At 38.9% G+C, this 19,802-nt stretch overlaps 1 long non-coding RNA gene across 13 annotated transcripts in view; it reads right to left on the bottom strand.

The window, feature by feature from the left end:
* The window catches only part of LOC110397952, a 152,759-nt gene that overhangs the window by 22,096 nt on the left and 110,861 nt on the right, over positions 1–19,802 (bottom strand). For 12 of the 13 annotated variants that reach the window (XR_002438104.1, XR_002438107.1, XR_002438110.1 and 9 more), the window contains 4 exons: positions 18,956–19,106; positions 11,810–17,409; positions 4,556–10,852; positions 2,719–3,641 (listed from right to left, as the gene is read on the bottom strand). This is a non-coding gene — a long non-coding RNA (uncharacterized LOC110397952). Of the gene's footprint in view, positions 1–2,718; positions 3,642–4,555; positions 10,853–11,809; positions 17,410–18,955; positions 19,107–19,802 lie in introns of those variants that run through there. The other variant, XR_002438105.1, reaches the window with a different exon arrangement.

Genomic DNA, 19,802 nt, shown 5'->3' with positions numbered 1-19,802 from the left:
GGCACCTGTGAGGACTGAGGAGAGTTGCATTAAACTGCCTGGCAAGGGTGATGGCAGGGATTCAGGGCCATGCAGAGCTCAGTGGGATTTTGCCACCTTAGGATACTCCATTAGAAGCTTCAGACATTTTTTTGCACTTTTTGCACTTTTGCACAGAAGTGTGGACTTCTGCCTTGTCACAGCCACAACGTGATGATCTGTGCCCACATTAGCTAAGGTATATCTGGGTGTGCTCCTGTCCCTGGGAGTCCTGCAGCACCCCAGGCCACCAAAGCTTCCTCCTGGAGATGGGGGCCAGCGAGGTGGATGCTCCCATTAGCAGGACTGCACCCCACAGCTTTGGTTTGTTTGTGGATTACTAAAATTCATGCTGTTAAGAAAGCTGAATAGGAATGTTATTGCTGCTTAGATCTTATCTGTTTTATTCTGAAGTAATGCAATGTTGCATTTTGGTAAAGTAGCTCATTTCATGTTACTGTTGTGGGAGGTTGGGCTTGTCCTGATGGCAGATGGTTCCAAGAGCACCTGGACTCCAAAGCCAGGCTTAGTTTGCATCTCCTCAAGCTGCTGGAAAAAGCCTTGAAGATGAGGATATGAATTTTTCAGTTCCGGTTTATTGCTATCAAATTTTATAAAAAAAATCCAGAGAAAAAGACACTATATATATTTTTTCAGATTCTTTTCAAACTGTGTGCTTAGACTATGGAATGCATCATTTTTCTGAATGGTACATCTACAGTCCTGCAATTTTGGCTAAGTTACCTCTCACTCTGTGCAACAGGGCTCATCTTGGTATGTTGATATGCACATATGGTACATAGACAGTTGGTGAATTCTAAAGGAATGACCTTCAGGACTGACATTCTTCTATATTTTCATGTTTTTGTCATGCTATGGTGGGTTTGTTCATTCCTCTTTCATCTCCTCTGAGTAAAAAACTGCAGTCTTCCAGACAGCGTCTCTCTCTCCCTATCAGACCATCTGTTCCCAGATTACAGATTTCTCTGCATGAGTACCAGGTAGCAGACGTGACTTCGCCCAATAACTACAGCAAAAAAGGCTTTCACACACTCTCTGCAATCTGTGAACATATGATCAGTCTAGGATAACATGTCGTGCCAAACACACACCAGAGAAATTTATATGCAGTAACAGAATGAACCCTGAAATCAGGTACTTGGCAAACATAAACCTGGCATTTCCTCTGCACGTTGCAAAAAGGGACTTCTGTGAGTGCAAGGAAATTCTGTGTTCCTGCCCTCATAACATGCATCTCTTGAGTTTAACTTAAAAGGAAGCTGGTGGCACCACTGTCCCGTGTCAAACCTTGGGATTTGTGCGGGCACAGTGTCTCAGTAATGAGTTTGCCAAGTGATGGGAGTCACCAGAAACAGGACGTTTTTCTTCTTTTAGCATCTTCACTGGATTCTGCCTATATTGTAAGTAGGACATAGAGATAGGTATCTTATACAGAAGTGTGAGTATATAAGAGTATCTATAAATACATAATATGTGTATATTTAAGCCCTTTTATCCCCTTTTCTGTTTCACATCAGTCCTCAAAGGATCACAGTTAGAATATTCAGGATTTCTTTTGATTGGAGGGTGTTGCCCCTTACTCTGTTGACCATTGAGCACTTGCCTGAAGCCACTGCTTCTCTCTTTCTTCATTAATGGTTGAAAAGCAGGAAGCTGGCTTTAAGTTGAGGGACTGTGTGTGAGTACCAAAGACAAATAAGGCACAAAGCAATAGTGTTGAGCTATCCTGTGATCTGTGGGCCAAGGTGAGTCTTTATTTCTGCTGCGAGGTATGTAGTGCAATATATTCCAACAAATAGATAACGCATTTACTTTTTGTTTGCGTTAAATATCTTGTGTTAGTCTTGTGTTCTCCAGTGATTTCTATGCAAATGAGAAGAAAGTCTTATACAAATTAATACCCAAGAGAGTATTGCAGAGGTAGTAAAGGAATTTACTATAAACGTTTAACTTTTTAGATGCCTTTGATAATTTTATTTGCTGCCACTGGGATTTCTGATGAGAAAAGGGATTGGTCACCTGCTATGTAGCACTACGAGAAAAGTCATTTGAGCAAAGATTTTTCACAAAAGTGGGAGAACCTCAATGTATTGTGTTTGTATGTGCACTGATCACTTCAGTATATAGCAAAAGGAAGTAATGTTCAGGGAGTCAATGTTTTATTTCGTATTTCATAGTGTAGACAACTTTCATCACCGTACAACATGTGCATAAGTTAACAGCAAACTCACAGTTAAAATCTGACCTTGGTCTGGTATTTTTTGAGAGACATGCACCACACTGAAACAATTCCTTTTGAGATCTCATCCTGTTTACTGAGCAGTCATGTTCCATAATGCCCGACAGCTCCTGAGGGATCCTGAGCAGGATTACGTCATACAGGACAGCAGTAGGAGATGTGTAGTAAAGTAACTGGGTAGCTAGAATGACCTCATGTCTCCTCCTGCTGTTACTGTATTTATAGAATCATAGAATCATAGAATTAGCTAGGTTGGAAAAGACCTACAAGATCACCTAGTCCAACCATCCACCTACCACCAATAACCCCACTAAACCATGTCTCTCAACGCTATATCTAAATGTTTCTTGAACACCTCCAGGGACGGTGACTCAACCACCTCCCTGGGCAGCCCATTCCAGTGCCTGACCACTCTTTCAGAAAAGTAGTGTTTTCTAATGTCCAGCCTAAATCTCCCCTGGGGCAACTTGAAGCCATTCCCCCTCGTCCTGTCACTAGTTACAAGAGAGAAGAGGCTGACCCCCAGCTCACTCCAACCTCCCTTCAGGTAGTTATAGAGAGTGAGTTATTTGAGTTGGTCAGTGCAGCTTGGGCTTCACTGAGAAGGGATTTCTGAGAGCTGTGTGCAGGGCTGCACCAACAACACACCGATGTGGTGGACAACCAGTAAGGCTGAGCCTGCAACATGGGACAGCCCTTGTTCTCATTGGGAGTGCCATGGAGGTGCTTCCTCCACCTCACTCTCTCCAGAACTGAGATCGTTTTCCCAGAGAGTTTAACATTATTTTTTCTTGAGCCTGGGGGAAAAATGCAAGATATGTAATGCAGGACAGGGAAACTTCTGGCTTCCAGTGAAGGTAATTCACTTGCACAATCACAGCAGCAGACAGTCGCTAAGCACATAGACGTGCTCCAACATTTGAGCGCAAAATGTAATTATAGTCAGTGTAAATGAAGAGATTTTGACTGTAAACAATTTATTCATTGCTGCTCTTTCCTGAAAGATGGGCTCCTAATTTGGAACAAATCTCCCTTTACCCAAGGCCCCCAGCACTCCTCTGCTTTTGGTGAAAACAGAAAAAAAGCATTTCAGGCCTGGAGTGATAATATCTTTGTTAGAAAAATGGCTTTGTTCTGAAAATCAAAATGATGTAGGTGTGATTACCTCTGTGTGTGGAGATTTATGTCTTCAGCATTAGGCAGACTGTGTTCAAATAAATGTTGACTCAGGCTTCTGCATTTTCTCTCAGATTTCTCACATCTTCATTCTTTAGTTTGCGCAACTGCTTCTGCAGATTGGAACTGAATCTTCATTTTAATGCTTAATTTTGTTTCTTTCACTGCTTCATCCACATCTTTCAGCCTTAATATTATAATAGTAATAGTGGGAGGATTAGTCACACTGATTTTTTAAAAAAAGAGAGAGAATGAATTAATCTAAAGGCCAGACACCTTCATTAAGCAAAGTAGGGAGAATAATATATATAATTAGCAAGAATTCTGCTTACCGTATGCTCTAATGTAATATATTAGCCAACTAATTATTTTAAAATATTATTAATTGTCTTGAAATTGTTAGCTACTGCTGTTAGTAGCCAATTAGGGCTACTTTCAAAAGGAAGTTATTTCCTGATAATGATAAAATTTTAGACAATCACAGCACTTATCTACATTTGCTTTCATACTGTTTTTCTGTTTATTCTGTTTCATAATCTGTAGTTCTTTTTTTTTTTTCCTCTATAAAACAGAAGGGCAGATAGAGGAGTGCACATTCTGTAAGAGGTGTTTATATTGGAAGAAATTAGAGCAAAATACATTTTTCTCCTTTTTGATACTTGGAGTGTGCAAATATTCTCAGTAACATTTACAATGGACTGGAGGCCGATCTGCTTATTGCTGTGAGCATCACTCCGCATTGTGCCTGTCTTCCACTACCAGAGAGATGACTGATACCAGCATGACGTCTGACTTATTCCTAGAAGTATATTTTTCCTCTTATTTTTCATGTTCTCAGAATAATAAATACAGATACCACATACCTGTTTATTAAGCTCCTGTTCTGCAAACTCTGTTCTCCTGGTTTTACTTTTACTCCTTTTACTTAAGCTTTTGTATCCATTTTCTTCTATTATTATAAAGTAACATATGGATAATTGAATGGCTGGAGTTAGATGGGGGCTAGAAAAGCCTTTTCTCTCTTTGGTAATAGAGAAGGGTATACATAGTAACGCCCAATTTTGATCAGAAGCTCTTTTAATTATGTTGTCTGTAGATTACCTTTTCTTCTCTGTCAGACTCCATGTTTACAGAGAGGACTGTGGCAAAGGAATGAATAACAACAGATTGATTGGTCATTATTGCCCTTGCTGTTGTGCTTGTTTTGAGAAGCAGGATGCAGCCTCTACCTGAAAAAAAAAGAATGGGAAATAAATCCAGCACTATCCCAGTCCTGCATATGGCAGAGTGTGATCCCAGTTTAGCCTATCCTATCCATAACTAATCTGGTTGAGATGCCCAGGGAATCTAAGGAACTTAGGGCTTACTGAGCTTCTGACCCTCTTTAGGCCCCTTTGAGCACTCTACTTTTCAACGGTAGTTACTCTCTCCCACAGCAAGCTGTTTCAGAGATCCTGCGACCATGCCTGCAGATTCCTAGGGAGCAAATCAGATTCAGCAGAAACCCATAAGCAAATGGTACATCCATAGCCCAGTCTTGTCTTGACTGATATGGGCACAAGGGAGGCTGGAACTTGATGATCCTTGAGGTCCCTTCCAACCCAGGCCATTCTATGATTCTATGTTTCCACTTACAGTTAGGCTGGTTGTGATCCATTAACAGTTGTCTCATTACGTTCACTAGAAGTGAAATGAAATTCTGAATGAAAACAGTTCCTGCTATTACTGACTGGAATATAAACCATAATCTTTGAGGAGGTCTGTAAGGAAGTGGATGAGCTAGCTGCTATACATGTATTTATAAAAGGCTTTTGATGAAGTCTTGTGCTAAGGGGTTCTATTTCTTTCCCATTCTTGGATACTATGAGATATATCTGCTGGCCAATCAACAGATGATCATCTGGTCCAACTCACTGAACCCGCCATGCCAAATAAAGAACAATTTTAAAGTTTGTCCTAAGGATGAAACAGCTCTGCAGCACTAGGTAAACCTGCAGCAAACAGGTGTAACAGCTGACAGACCTGTGAGACTTAAAGTCTCAAATATCTCAGAACAAATCGGGAAATATTTTATATTGTACAGGAGGAAAAGCCATCAGAAATTGAGACAGTATTTTTTTCATTGCGTACTTGTTTATTGTAGCTCCTAAACAGACAGAAGAAGAATAGAAATCTAGCTTCTGCACAAATGATGTTGCAAGGTAAGTTACAAAGGCTGTAGCACGATCAGCTCTGATTGCTTGTTGGTGGCTTCCTAATTTACAGCCATGTACTTCTGTGGCAGAATGAAGTTTTACTTTACAAAACTTACACTTTAAGGCACAAAACTATAGAAATGACAGCATGTAAACTACAGTGCTAGTCCAGGAAATGTGCTGGCAATTATGGGAGCATCATTACTATTGTCAATTGGAGAAAACTGTCCAGACACAATTTCTTTGTGTCTCCCTTGCAGCTGTACGTTAGTTGCAAATTAAAACTCATTATTGCTAGCTCAGCTGCTTGGACCCATGAGTTCCCTTGTCCTAGTGAGTGGCTCAGTGATGTTTTATTATTAGAGTTTGTTTCTTCGCTCTTTTTTAATCCTTCCCAGTTTATCTAGAGAGATAATACAAGAACAGATACGTCCACTTGCTTCCAAATTCCCAAACTGGTGATCTAGATAGTGGGAAGGGTAAGTTTGTACTGCCAAAGCTTGATCCCCGGCACCTTGGTTTCTCCTGTGCAATGCTTAAAATGGTAGTTTTAGTCACAACATTTCCCTCTTAAAATATGATTCTTCAGAAGATCTAGTGTGTGATCTGTAAACATCACCTTCCAAGTAAATCCGTTTAAAAATTGTGTAGCTTTCAATTACATCTGCAAATATATCGCCTGTATCCATTTATACTGAATAATTATATATCCACCCATCAAGGTTTTACTGTAATGCACGGATTTTGACAAACATAAAAAAGGATTTAGTATTTTGACATCAGTAGGTTCAAAATGTAATGTTTCCACTTTAATTATACTGTGTTGATTTCAAAACTTGTTTTATTATTACTTAATATGGATTTCTTTAGTTTCCACGCTGAAGGAAGCTTTGAAATTTGTGGCCCAATTGGAAGGAATTATGTCCCAAAATGAAATAAAATTTCAAAATGTTTCAATTTTCCCTAGAAAAGAAATGCAAGAAAATAATCAGCTTGTATTCTGGCGGGTATCAGGCAGACTGTTTTTCGCATGGCTTTGGCTTTTCTGTACGTATGTATGTACATAACTGTCCTTTTTCTTTGTGGAAGCAGCCTTCTCTTCTTAGTTTTTTCAGCTCCACCAATATTTTAGCCAAATTACCTCATTTCACAAAGGTGTGTCATGGAAGAACTGTTTTGTAATTAAACCATTTAGCTGCAAAATGAGGATTTAGATTATCCAGAATTAAATCTTTTCTTATTTTACTACACGTACAGGTGTGGTGTTGCTGTTTGTTTGTCTGTTTTCCCCTCATGGTATGTTTTAAGAAGAATGAGATTTTTTTTAAACTGCTTTTTTAGAATCCAGAATGTTAACTCTCCATTGTACGCCATTTTGTTCCATGACCGTAGAATCATAGAATCACCAAGATTATGTTCCCTTAGATCATTACATCACTCCAGAAGGTTTTTTTTTGTACCAGACAATATGCAATTCATGTTTGTTACCTTCTGCGTTTTTAGTGGTTTAAAATACCAACTTAAGAAGTATTGGTTATGTTAGACGTGCAAAGATCCATGGACAGAAACAAGGAAAAGTTTATAAGAAGTGCTCTCATAAGTGGTAGAGTGTTGAATAATGGCAAATAAAAAGGGGCACTGAATTATAAAAATAACAACCAACAAATGAAGTGATTTGAATTTTTAAGTGTGATTGCTTACATCTTGAAGATAGAAGTGAAAATATGTCAAAAACTCACCCAACTGAAGAAAAAAGTCTCCTAAAATAATTGAATTATACAAAAGAAAGAAAAGCTGTGTGACTCATCGCACCCCAGCTGGAAACTCTCTGTCCTGAGGGAAAATACGTCTGCCTTGATACAAAATACATTATTAGAGGAGGTGTTCTTTAAGAAGAGAAAGAGGGAACTTCCATTAGGTTTTGACTGTCAGTGACATGTTAGGAAAATTACAGACTGCTGAGAATTTTTATTTTAAAAAATTCTACCACTTGAGACATCATAATTTTTTTGGCTAGTATAGAATTTTTTTTACATTTTAAGATCAGAAGAGATGACTATAATCATCTGCTCTAACCTTATGAATAAAATGGGCTGTAGCAATTCACAAAATTATTCAAGCCACAGGCTTGAGTGTGGATTTTGGAGAAGTGCCCAGTCTTGAAAAGCAGAGTATCTCAAAAACAAAAATAAAATAACAGAATAAAATGTCTTGATGATATTTGACATCTGTATTTTATGTGCCAGGGAAAGGCTAAATGATCTTTACAAGGCCTAATCTATTGTTCTTTTGTTTGTTCGGATAATTGTTTAAAAGAGCGGTTACTTCACTTGGCTACACTTAAAGAAAAGCACAGGAAACATGATAACCACCTTCAACAGGATTTTTTTTCCCCCTGTGTAATATTACCTGAAGTAGTTGCCTCGGCTCTGACTTTTACCCCTTCTCTGAGATGTGTTCATTTCCTTTTCTTAAGTTCAGGGACCCACTGGAGAATTAACGTCAGGCACTGCACTGCAAGCTTTAAAGAAGCTGTAGTCAAAGTTGAAACTCCTGCACGCCTCACTATTCAGTTTAATTTGGAAGTCAAGAATGGATTTACCTAAGTTAAACATATTGTTAAGGAAACTTAAATAGCATAGAGCTCCTATGGATTTGTAACAAAGGCTTACATGGAGATATGACTGAGGCTGGCACCGTAATTTTATGGGAGTTTTGAAATGGCTGAACGGGTAAAGCTGTAAAAAAAAATAGCAAACAACTCCTTCCACGTATGCCCACATTCCCACGTGAGCAGAAGCACCACTAATTGCAGTGCTGTCTTTCTTCTAGTGGTATTTATTTGCCTGTTTTATTGTTTCTTTCCATACAAAGTTTAATTTGGATATTAGTCTGCCTTATGAGAATAAGTTGGGCCTGTAGCTGTTATGCTGCTTCACAGGACAAATGTATACGTATTATAAAGAGTAGCTGTCTTGCATTTATTTTCTGCATATTTCTGAGTAACAGGTAAGGATTTTTATAGTGTGTGACTCCATAATGGTCTGTCTCCTGCTTTCTAAGCCTCCAAACTTTAGTATGACATTTAGGATTTCTTTTTCTCTTTCCTTTCTCTAATGCAGTCTACCAACTCAGCCTGCAGCACATGCCAGGAAACAGGTGTATTCAGTATGCTAACAAAATCCTTCCAGAAAGACAAATTTCAAAGAAGGAAAATCCACATTCCCCAGACTATCTGCTTGCAATGAAACCAGTGGGATATTACAGATTTAGTATTGTGGAGACCAGAAAATGTTTTTGTTTTGTTCCCATTGAGCTCCTGTCCACAAGTATGCAGCTTAATGCAAGCCCTCAGGTGAATATAGCGGATTTTCTTTGCTTTTTGCACATAGGATAACCCACTCAACATTGTTTCTACTCTTAAATACTTAAATGAATAATGATTCTGACCATTTTATCTTTACTGTTCTGAGATTACTTACTCTTGATTTCCATTAAGGTCAGCGGACTTGTTATTTTAAGGAACACTGATTCCTCTTAGGAAATATCATCAACGTGCCCAACATTTCGAGTTAATGAAACCCAGATTTTTATATGGTGCCTGCAGTTGTTCATAGTCTTTATTTTAAGTTGTACAGAGCTCTTTGGACCAAAGTGAGAGTAAATAGCACCTTACAGGCAGGCAGCATTGCTTTGCATGCCTGAAAAGCATATAAAGCAAAACTAAGTAACTGGAGAAAGACCACTGGGTTTTCCACAGGTCTGATCTACTATGAAGTATTTCCAGTGTTTGTGGTTTCCCTGCAGGACATCCATGATGAGCATGTTTGTGTGGTCTGCAAAGCATAGATGGTATCGTACATGTAATTGCTTTGCTTTCCATGCGTGGCAGAGACACATGGTATGGGTGCCTAGGCTGTAACTGTCATGAACAACAACAAAACCATTAAAAAAGAGATCTATCCTTTCCACGTTTATTTGTAGTTAAAAAAGGGGAACAGGGGCAGTGGTAGAAGATGATTATGCAGATCCTTCATTTTTAAATTAGCATTTTAATTTTTTTTTAAGGGCTCTGTGGGTTACAGCAGAACTGATATTTTTAAGATATTACAGATATCAGGCAAGTTAATCCTGATATAAACTGAAAGAAATGATTTCTAGACTTCACAGTGTGAGTTTGATTTTCATTTGCACTGAGGCAAGAGTCCCTTCAGTACGTCAATCTTGCCTAGGTAGAAAGACATGTCTGCTTTTGATGTCTTGTCTCACAACTCATTGAGTTGAACCATTAGAGAAAAAGAATTGTTTATTGTAAGAATTTAGCATTTGCCATCCTTTAATTAAGAACTGACAGATCTCCCACCTACACATTTTGAAGTCACTCTAAAAATCTTGTTTTGCTTTGAATTTCCAGGAAGGAAACAAGAGGGAATAAAATGAAAATTCTACATGCTATGCATTTATAAACATCTGCACACAAATCCATAGGTCCTTCAGCCCGCCCAAAGTTAAGGGAACACTCCTGATGAAGTGAAACAGTGTTGTTTGCTGTCTGTTATGGCTAGCTGTGAAAATGTTCCTAGGCATGACCCTGTTACTGTCATTCTCATGTATAATTACAGTCAAGTTGGTGGAAAGCTTATGAATAGAAGCAGTCATTTTTGTGGGTCAGACTTGAGGAATTGAATGCTGCATTTTTGCAGCGGGCTTCTAGATTCGCTTCATAAGAAATGTTAGAGCTTGCTGCATACATTGTTCATCCAAATGTCACTGTGCAGCTGAAGGCGAGAACTGAAGATGGTTATATGTATTGTCACCTTGCCCCATGGCAGCTGTTGCTGTACTGAGAGGCTGAAAGGCCTGTCATGGGGATGAAAGATAAACCTCTACACAGGCTGCACCTAAAAAGATGATGTATTACTACCTGTTTCCAAAGGTTTACCCTCTTCTATTGACACTTAAGATTGCCTAAGTTTATTTGCAAAAGGTGCTATTTGTTCTTTAAAATGCTGCTCTATGAGGCTTTCAATCCTGTTACCAGGCATATAATGACGAATGATCTCCTTGGCATCTAGTGAGTTATTATGAATGTTTTTATCAGTGAACAAAGCAAATAGGTTTCAAGTTAGCATCAAAGATGCATGATTTTGAAATACCAAACAGTTTTCTCATGGTCCTGCTGATTCAATGGTTCACACATAACCTGTGGAAAGATTAATACAGATATGATGTGACATCTTCTCTCTGACTCTGACCACCACTAAAGCACAGCACTTTGTATTGTTATCCTGCACCCATTTGTCAACTATATCTAATTGATTAGGCTACTGTAACATTTTTATTCTCCACATGAAGTTCCCTCCTCAGCAATCTTTCCCTCCTAAAATGTACATTCATCTTTAATTACAAAATCAATGGGAGAGATGGTCTGAACATATGCAATTGATCGCTTCCCTCTTCAGATTAGCATAACCGACAAATTCATTATGTGCAGTGAATAATATAGTTGCTACCACTGTGAAATAGGGCAGGTCACTTGCTGTAAATTCCTTAACAAAATTTGTGTCATGTGTCTTTTCATTCACCAAGTGTTTACTGTGTGCTTGGAGGGATCCATCTTCCTTTCTGATGTCTCCTAGCTCATGTCTAAATTTCTGATCATTTCTTTGCCAACTAAACACTCAGATGTTGAAAGACAAAGGTTCCTTCTGAAAGCTGCAGTGATTAAATTGTGAGCTGCATAGTGCTTAGACTGCAGCTATGAGTAAGATATTTAAGATAGGATCAAAGACGTTGGTCCAATGATGATTCTTGTATGAGAAAGATGATGGGAATTTAGGCCTCGGTGTGCATACTTTCTTGTGTTTTAGCATATTAGAACAGTGAAATTTCCATATATTTGTTCATTCTGTACTACTCTAGGGTAGTACATGCTTTTCAAGCATGCTTTCCAAGATAGCTTCTGTGGTCTTTCAGTAGCTACTGCTTAAAATTTAATAACCAGATCAATTATGAAGGAGAGAGAATATTGCCTGTACAAGTCAGGAACGGAGCTGACATTAAATAAATATTCCTTTCATAGATGAAAGGAAGAATAACCTCTGCTTTTTTTTTTTTTTTTTTTCCTTAATATTGGAGCTAGGAGACATGCTGAACCTACCTGACACATCAGAACACTACATCACACCAGTCGTCATATTTCACTTGTGACAGTCTCCAGTCACACTCCTGACCTGCAGGGCCAGAACAGAAGTTCTTGAGAAAACATTTTCTAGACACAGAAGCCAAAAGGAACTCTGTTAAAATAGTTCAAGGGAGTGAGAGGGCAGCTCATGGTAATTCCACCAGATTCAGACACAATGTGATCTAGCATCACTCTGGTTTAAACACTTACATGAGTTTCTACAACAAAGAACCCTTTAAGTAAAACAGACAGTATTGCAACTTCTGTTACAGCGTACAGGTAATTCTATCCCATCTAACTTGAGATGATTACTGTGGCATACTGTTGCGTAGATTAGAGGAGTGCATTTACAAAGTAGAAATTACAGCTGCTGGGCATAGATCCGCAGTTTTCAAGGTCCCACCAACCATCCAAGTCTTTCATCTTCTCAGAACCAGAGAAATCTTGTCAATGCACTCCAGCACAGGTAAATGACCTTGGAAATACTGTGGCAGCAGGTCATATTAAGTTAGTGCTAGGTCTTTTTGCTTTTTTGCTCTTCTGCTGTTCTATGTTGTCAGAAACAGCAGGAAATTAACTGTGTAATGACAGTGTGCTAGGGAAAAGACATGGCAAAGTTTTCCTAAGTTTCAGCATTAGCTCTGATTTTCTGGCAAACTTAGATCTGAAATCTGTTGGTAGCAAATCAGGCAAAGCAAACCATCCTATTGACAACACTTCCTAAAGCATAGACAAGCGAGGGCTGTGAATTTTACACAGCTCTAGGTCCGACTTACCCAATTCTAGCAAAACTTCATGGTTTCCTGCTACCTTTCTTGCTCTGAAAATCAAAGTTATTATTTCCTAGTGTTTTATTTCCTTTGTGAGTACTAAAGGGACATGGTAGTGCAAGCTCAGTCATAGTGCACATACGCAGCCTTTGAATTATCTCATTTCAACAGCACACCCTATGCTGCATCATACTGCCCATAAAAGGCAATGGGAAGAATGTTGTAATGCTGACTTGTAAAGATTTACAGCAACATTCTTCTGTGATAACCTTTTATTTATGCTAATCAGAAGCTACTTGAGATCATTGAAATATTGTGCTAATGTTACAGTAACACTGAAAATAATCCAGAAACTAATCACTGTATTTCTTCCCAAACTTGGTAGACTTGCTGGCTGGAGTTGTTGACTGTGCAGACTTGCACTGGATGATAGTGTGTTTTCCCTTTAGACTCATGTTGGTCAATTCCCCTCCTTGGTGAACTTTTTCTGTAGTCATCTTAGGAAGCAGAACGACTGGGAAGTGGCAGGAATCCTCCTGCAGGAGATGAAGATTCATGACAACATGACACTGCTGAGGATTCAGAGTACACCTGCACAAATAAAAAACTGTTGTATTGTTTTCTTGTGGTCCTTTTGGATCAGTCCTTAAAGCTGACCATCAGCTAACACATTCCTAAGTTACCCTGACTCAAGCAGAAGCTCCTGAGAGGCAGGAGTCAGTTCCTTGCTGCTTTGCCTCTCTCACTTTCTGTGCCTAAGATGTTCTCCACTTCACTGTGGAATGGATATTTGAATCACAGTTTCACGGATGCCAGAGAGTGCCTTAGCCAGCAAAAACAGGTTGGCAGCATTTCTTTATCTGGGTCAGTGACTCTTTAGCAATTCAGATCAGGTTAAAACACCCTTGACAGGAAAAGAGCCTGTCTGTCAGTCCAGGACAGCCCATAACCAGGTGCATGGGGCACTCAGCTGGGAAGGAAGCTCTTGCTCTGACTGAGAAGAATCAACTGATTATTCTGAAGTCCTCTCCCACCTCATCAGACGTGAGATGAGGCCTTGGGAAGACAAATACAGAAAGACCAAAGCCCCTTTCCATTCATTGGCGTCATATTTCTTAGCCCTTTCTTTTGATACCATTGTCTATAAATCTAAATCTCTGCAGAAATTCTTGAGGAAACCTGTCTTTAGCAGGTACAGGTAACAAGCCGCATGGTAAGATGCTGACCTCAAGTATGTTTTGGCAGAATTTGCTGATAGGCTTTCTCATCTTCCCTCTGTTCTGCTCAATGCAAAAGGAGGGGTTTTCTCTTCGATTGTCAGTAAAAGACTTCTCTGATTTGCAAGTTAAACAAGTAAAAAAAATAAAATTTAAAAAAGCTTGACACATTCTTCCAGACAGAATTGCACAGCTACGTTGGGACTTTGCAGTATTTTGATCAGAAACAAAGTATAGCCTTACACCTTTAAGTCCTAGAGTGAAACTGGTTTACTGCTATTGTATGTTCAGAATGTTGCCTAAGAAAGACACTAACTTGTGTGACTACCGGGCCATGCCAGACCCTGTAGTCTGGTCTTAGTGTCTCTTTGAACATCTGTTAGGGAAAGTTAGTGACTTTATTCATTTTTAAAATGTATTAATAATAGTAATATTATATTGTAGTGAAGGTTATTTTGCATAACTTTTAAATATTCAAAGATTCAATATATTGTCTTAATAAAGAGATATTTTCACAGTAACAATCAGCAGGTTTTTAGTGTCTGCTGTGGTAGCTGCAACAGTGGATAAGGGCTGAATTGTCACATTTTTGAATGTAGAAGGTAGCATGTAGAGCTGCCACCTTGGTTGGGGTCAATCTCAGGGTGGTGGCTGAATAGCTGAGAGCTCAGTTGTGCCAAGTAGACAAGCAGTGTGACAGTCTCCATGCTAATGTGTCTGCAGGAATTTGCACAGGGGAAGCAGGGCACTGATGAGAGTAGCAGAATAAATCAAAGTGTGAAAGCAACTGCAGTCAAATGTCGCACTCAAGCAGTCAGTGACTTGACATGCTGTTTGGAAATAGGTTGGGTTACCTGTCAGCATGGCATTTTCTTTTGGTTGCAAGAGAATAATGTTATCTGAGGATAAAACCTAAGGAGCACAGATGGTTGCTACACAGGCTTGATCCTCTAAACTCTTATCACAGCTAATTATTCCATTGACGTAAATGGAACCACTCCTTTGAAAAAGATCTGTTATATTCTCTAATTTTTTTACTATTGAAGTACAGTTCTTTTTTTGCATTCTGTGTGTAAATGTCTCTGCACTTTTAAAATATATATAACATTGTTTTGGGGACAAACTGTGTTTCATGCCTGACAGTCACTGGGACCAAAGTCATTCGTTAGGACCGTAGGATACGAATATTTATTGGAAACATTACCTCTGCACCTTCTAAACAAAGAGATACAGATTATGATTTTACTTATTTTCTTTGTCTAGGAACCACCAGCCCGGAGTCCTCTGCCTGACCAGCATTTAATGCTTCCCTTCATTTTTTATACAGTCATTGAAGACTTGCAGAGCAAGAGCAGAGTTTACCTTGTAAACAAGAGTAATACAAAGAAAACCGATTAAAATTTAGAATCAAACATTATTTCTTCTTACCTATTCCAAATTAGTTTATGTATTATAGTGAAGGTCTCTTATTCTTTCTTGAAATATTGATTATGAATCATTTTTATGGATGCTGTTTTTGTTGTCAGGCAAGCCTCTATGCTCTGAGGATAGAAAAGAGGAGCACGCAGTTTGAGGTGTTTTCCTTACCTTACACTACAGAAACAGCCCAGCAGGGATCAGGAACCTGGCAATCGAAATAAGAGTAAGTTGCCTTTGGAAATCTTGCAGCCAAGACATGACTTGATTATGTAAATTTGTAACGTCACTGCCTTGCTACATCACTGTGTAATTTTGGCATTGGCAGCTTCATGGCGCTTCTTCTTGCCTGATTCTTCTTTCACACCAGCTCTCCCTCCTGGAGGTGATGTCATTACCTGTGATGGTGAATGTCATTACCTGTGTATCTCTAGATGCAGAGATAATTCATCTTACCTGTCCTCTTTACCACGTTTCTACAAGAACCATTCCCCTTTCTGGCTTACTGCCATCACTTTTGAAAACCACCATATCCTCAGTCATGCAGGGCAATACCCCTTGCATACTTATTCTACCAAAAACTTAACATGTCCCTCAGTCCCCATAATTTCCCACTAACTCTCTCCTTCCCTTTATTTTCCCTCCTCCTCTTCCTGGTTCTGTTGGCTCCATGCTTCCACCTGTCCCTGTGGCTTTTCCTCCTCTTTCATCATTCTATCCATACCATCAATGATTCTTAGCATGGGGATACTGGGAATGCCGGGAAAACAGTGCTGTAAAATGAACTCTCAGTATTTACACTGGTTTCCAACTCATTCTATTAACAGGCATATGGTGTTAATCTAAACTGTCCAACACATTAGTGGGAGGGAAGTCACACCCAGAGGATTATTAAAACATTTTGTCTGGCAGATGCCACCATATTTATTGATATGAAATCTCCCTTCCTCCATATAAGCCACTGAAACCTCCCTGTGTGAAGTTCTCCTGAATTAGTCATAGCTCTATTAAAATATTTTGTTAAACTTCACTAAGTTCTGCTGCGGCTAGAGTCTGCATTCTTTTTTCAGGAAAAGTTATTGCTAAGGTCAATAGGATTTTAAAATAATGAATGACTTGTTTATTGTATTTGGCTAGTTGAACACATTGCAATTTTATATATAGTTGCTGAAGGCTACATGTATAAATGCATACACGTATTTATACATGTGCATATGTATACTTGATTTTGAACTCCAAAATCTCTATTTTATATATAAAGTATTCCTAAAGAGAATACTTAAATTCAATTAATACTGACACATTGAAATACTACAAAGCAGGGCCAAAGTAAAGGATTACTTGAATTAACTTTCAGATATTTTTGAAGTGTGTAAGAATGTCAAGCCAAAACTGGAAAGCATTTATACAAAACGACAGGAGATATCTGAAGAAAAATTATCAAATATTCCTTATTTGTCTTTCAGAAATACTCTTTTGAATTGGGTGTCCTACAGTTTTAATCAAACAACCAGAACCAATATAAATACAAAGAAAGAGAGTCAAAGACAATTTAAAACACATCCCTTTGGAAGGGTAGAAGCATTCTGTTTAGTTTTAGTTTCACAGAGGAAACAGCATTCAATTCAGTCAAGCACTGCGTTTTCAAAAATTTTGTGGTTCTGGCTTAGTTCCACAAAAGAGAAAAACTTCAAAGTTAAGGATCAAGCCTCCAATATTTGGTCACAATATGACACAGTTGGGTAAAATTAAGGATGGTAACCCGTTGTGATAGAAGCAGGGAGGGGGTGATCTCTGACCCTGGATTTTCTTTCTTTTGCTGATTGAATCATAACAAATTCAGGACATAGATGAATTGGTTTTGCAGTTGTCTTTGCTTTTTCTTTTGGAAGCAAGTAAGTAAAAGCCTTCCTGGCGTTTATTGGTAAAAGCTAAAGAAATATATAGTATATATATACAACAGAAGCCTGCACATGTCTGTTAGTAACTAAACTTTTGCTGATGATTTTATGCCTCTCAGATAGGTATCAGATTTAACTGCTCTTTCCTGGTGACCTGTTTGGTGTCCTTTGTTTCTGCAGGTCCTTACGAGAAGCCTTCTTTTTCAGCTGGCTGGCACGAGACCACGGCCATCATATCCAGTGACATGCAGTACAGCAGTATGTTGTCCTTCCTGTAAGGAGCTCAGAAAATGAGAAACAGTGAGGAAATATCTTCTGTTGATAGAGCTTGAGAAAGTGGGCAATGTTTTAGGCTCAGAGCCAGCAAGATTTTGAGCAATTTTCTGTAGCAAGGCAAGTCAGTAGATATGCAGAAAAGAACTTTTGGGGAGAAGAAAAATCACACATGTTGCTACATCTTATAGGTTAAAAATTTTCCATTGCCATCTGTTCTTTAAAGGGAAAATTGGATTTTGTGAGAATTTTTTTTCCAGAAAAAAAGTATCTGCTTTCTGTAGAAAATCAGGGCTATTCATCAGAAAGCCAAACACCTGCAAACCAAATATTTCTGGCTGAAAGTACTGATGTGGAGTGCTGCTGCTGCACCTCTTGGGAGGATGGCAGTTTGGTGCTTCATTTCCATGCTCTTTGTTACCAGACTCACAAGTGCCACATCTTTGTTGCTTTATAGGACTGCGTTCAAGTAGGGACAGCAGTTTATGTGGCCAAGTGGCTGAAGCACGTGGCAGCAGTGCTGCTGTGAAGCAGAATCTGGATGTGAGCTGATTTCTCCCTCTTCTCCACATGCAAGACTTACTTAGGGCCCAAGCACAAGCAGGCTGGGGGAGTGTGGATGCTTGGGCAGCCAGGGCTCCAGGATCGGGTGAGGTAGGATTCTCATTCCAATGCAGCACCACAGAAAGCAGAGAGATGTCCTGAAGCACCTAACCCTACTATTTGCACACCTAGATAAGTATTTCCGAGTAGGACTTTTCAGATGGAACCTCTCTTATTTTACCATTATAAAAAGAAATCACTTCAGCTTTTCCAATTAAAAACTAATTAATAAGCTCTAATAGCATTTGGAAAGCAGTGGGCCTGACTGCTCTGTTTAAACTCGAAGACGTGTACTGACAGGTTGGGCTACCTAGAGCTGGAGCTTCATAATGTGTGAAACTTCAGTCAGTTGTTCTAACAATTACTTATTTTTTTGAGAACTGTATTTTGGTTTTGGTCAAATCTAGATTTAAAAAAAATTGTTGGCAAAACAAAAAATAATTATAATCAGGAAAAGTATCTTTTTTGTTCAACCCAAAATATTTAGTTCAGCTTCAAAGAACGGCTTCATTTTTGGCCTTGGGCCATTTCACACATTTTAAAGCTTTTTTTCTTTTTAAATTTAGGCCAAATTTAAAATGGACAGCTAAAAGTCTTTGTTTTGAAATGGAAGTGTTTTGGCAGTTCTAGAATGAAACGCTCCATTTTGAAAATACTAAAATGAAGTGTTTTGACATTTCATTTTTCTTTCTCTGCATTGTTTCATCTGGATCTACTTGTTAAATTCCATTCAAATTCAGGAGGAGTCCCAGTGCCTCTGTGTGGTATATTTATTATTTGTCAGAAAGTAGTGAGTCATTAAGCTCTGCATCAGTTCAACGTTAAATAACAGGAGAGGATGCTTAATACGGAATTGATTGTATACAGCTACATTTCTCCCTTATAATTACTGCTGTAAGGGCGAGCACCCAGCAATGTGGAGGCACTGCAGGAAGGACGCACCTTTCACCCATCTGGCAGAAGAGGTGGCAGACGGTCCCCAGATTCTTCAGCTGGTGCTGCTTTCTTCTCTCCTTCAAGTAGGTCAATCTTCTTCCTCCCTGAGTGTTAATGTAAATGGTATGCCTTGCTCTGGTGTTTCTGAAGCTGTTAGCTAGAATGAATAGATGAAAAGAATGAAAAGCTTTGTTTTCTTAATTTTGTGGTTGCTGTTTTTGAACATTTGAAGAGCTGAGATGTACTCACAACAATAGCTGTAAATTATGAAGTTGTAGTCTGAGAAGTGTAGCTTGATAAACATTGAGGAGCAGTCCCGCAAATTTCCTTAGTGCTGCTTAAATTGAGTAACCAGAAAAAAAACCCTGGGGGGAAGGAGTGAGGGGAGGACAAAAAATGTGCTAAGTAATGCTAGTGACACCTGGGCAGTACTGAAATTTCTTACACACAAGGCAAGGTCTCCTGGTACTTCTTCCTCATAGCTGGAAAGATATGGTCTTGTTTTAGGAGGCGTGCAGTGGAAATTCATGTGTATTCAGTCAAGAGGGAAACTTGAGGAGTACTCATTCTATAGAGATACTTGAGAAGGCTTTCAAGGAAGAGTCTGTCAAATGTTAGTATATGCAGTTATTGCGCTTCTGATTTATTGCCTTTCTTCTTTCTTTTTCCTGTTAATGAAGATTGAAGTTGGGTATACTCCAACTCTTTTAAATATTTCTTAAAGCTATTCACCTGCATTGGAAGTAAACAGCTGGCATACCAACAATTTTCTCTTTTCAGGCTGCTCTGCTTTACCCGGGCTATTCACAGCTTGCACTTTACTAAGGTATCACTGTTGGTATCACTGTTACAC

The sequence above is a fragment of the Numida meleagris genome, chromosome 4 (assembly GCF_002078875.1).
Source record: "Numida meleagris isolate 19003 breed g44 Domestic line chromosome 4, NumMel1.0, whole genome shotgun sequence".
Classification (NCBI taxonomy): Eukaryota; Metazoa; Chordata; class Aves; order Galliformes; family Numididae; genus Numida; species Numida meleagris.
Note: the sequence above shows the minus strand (reverse complement) of the source record. Positions and strands in the feature narration are given on the sequence as shown.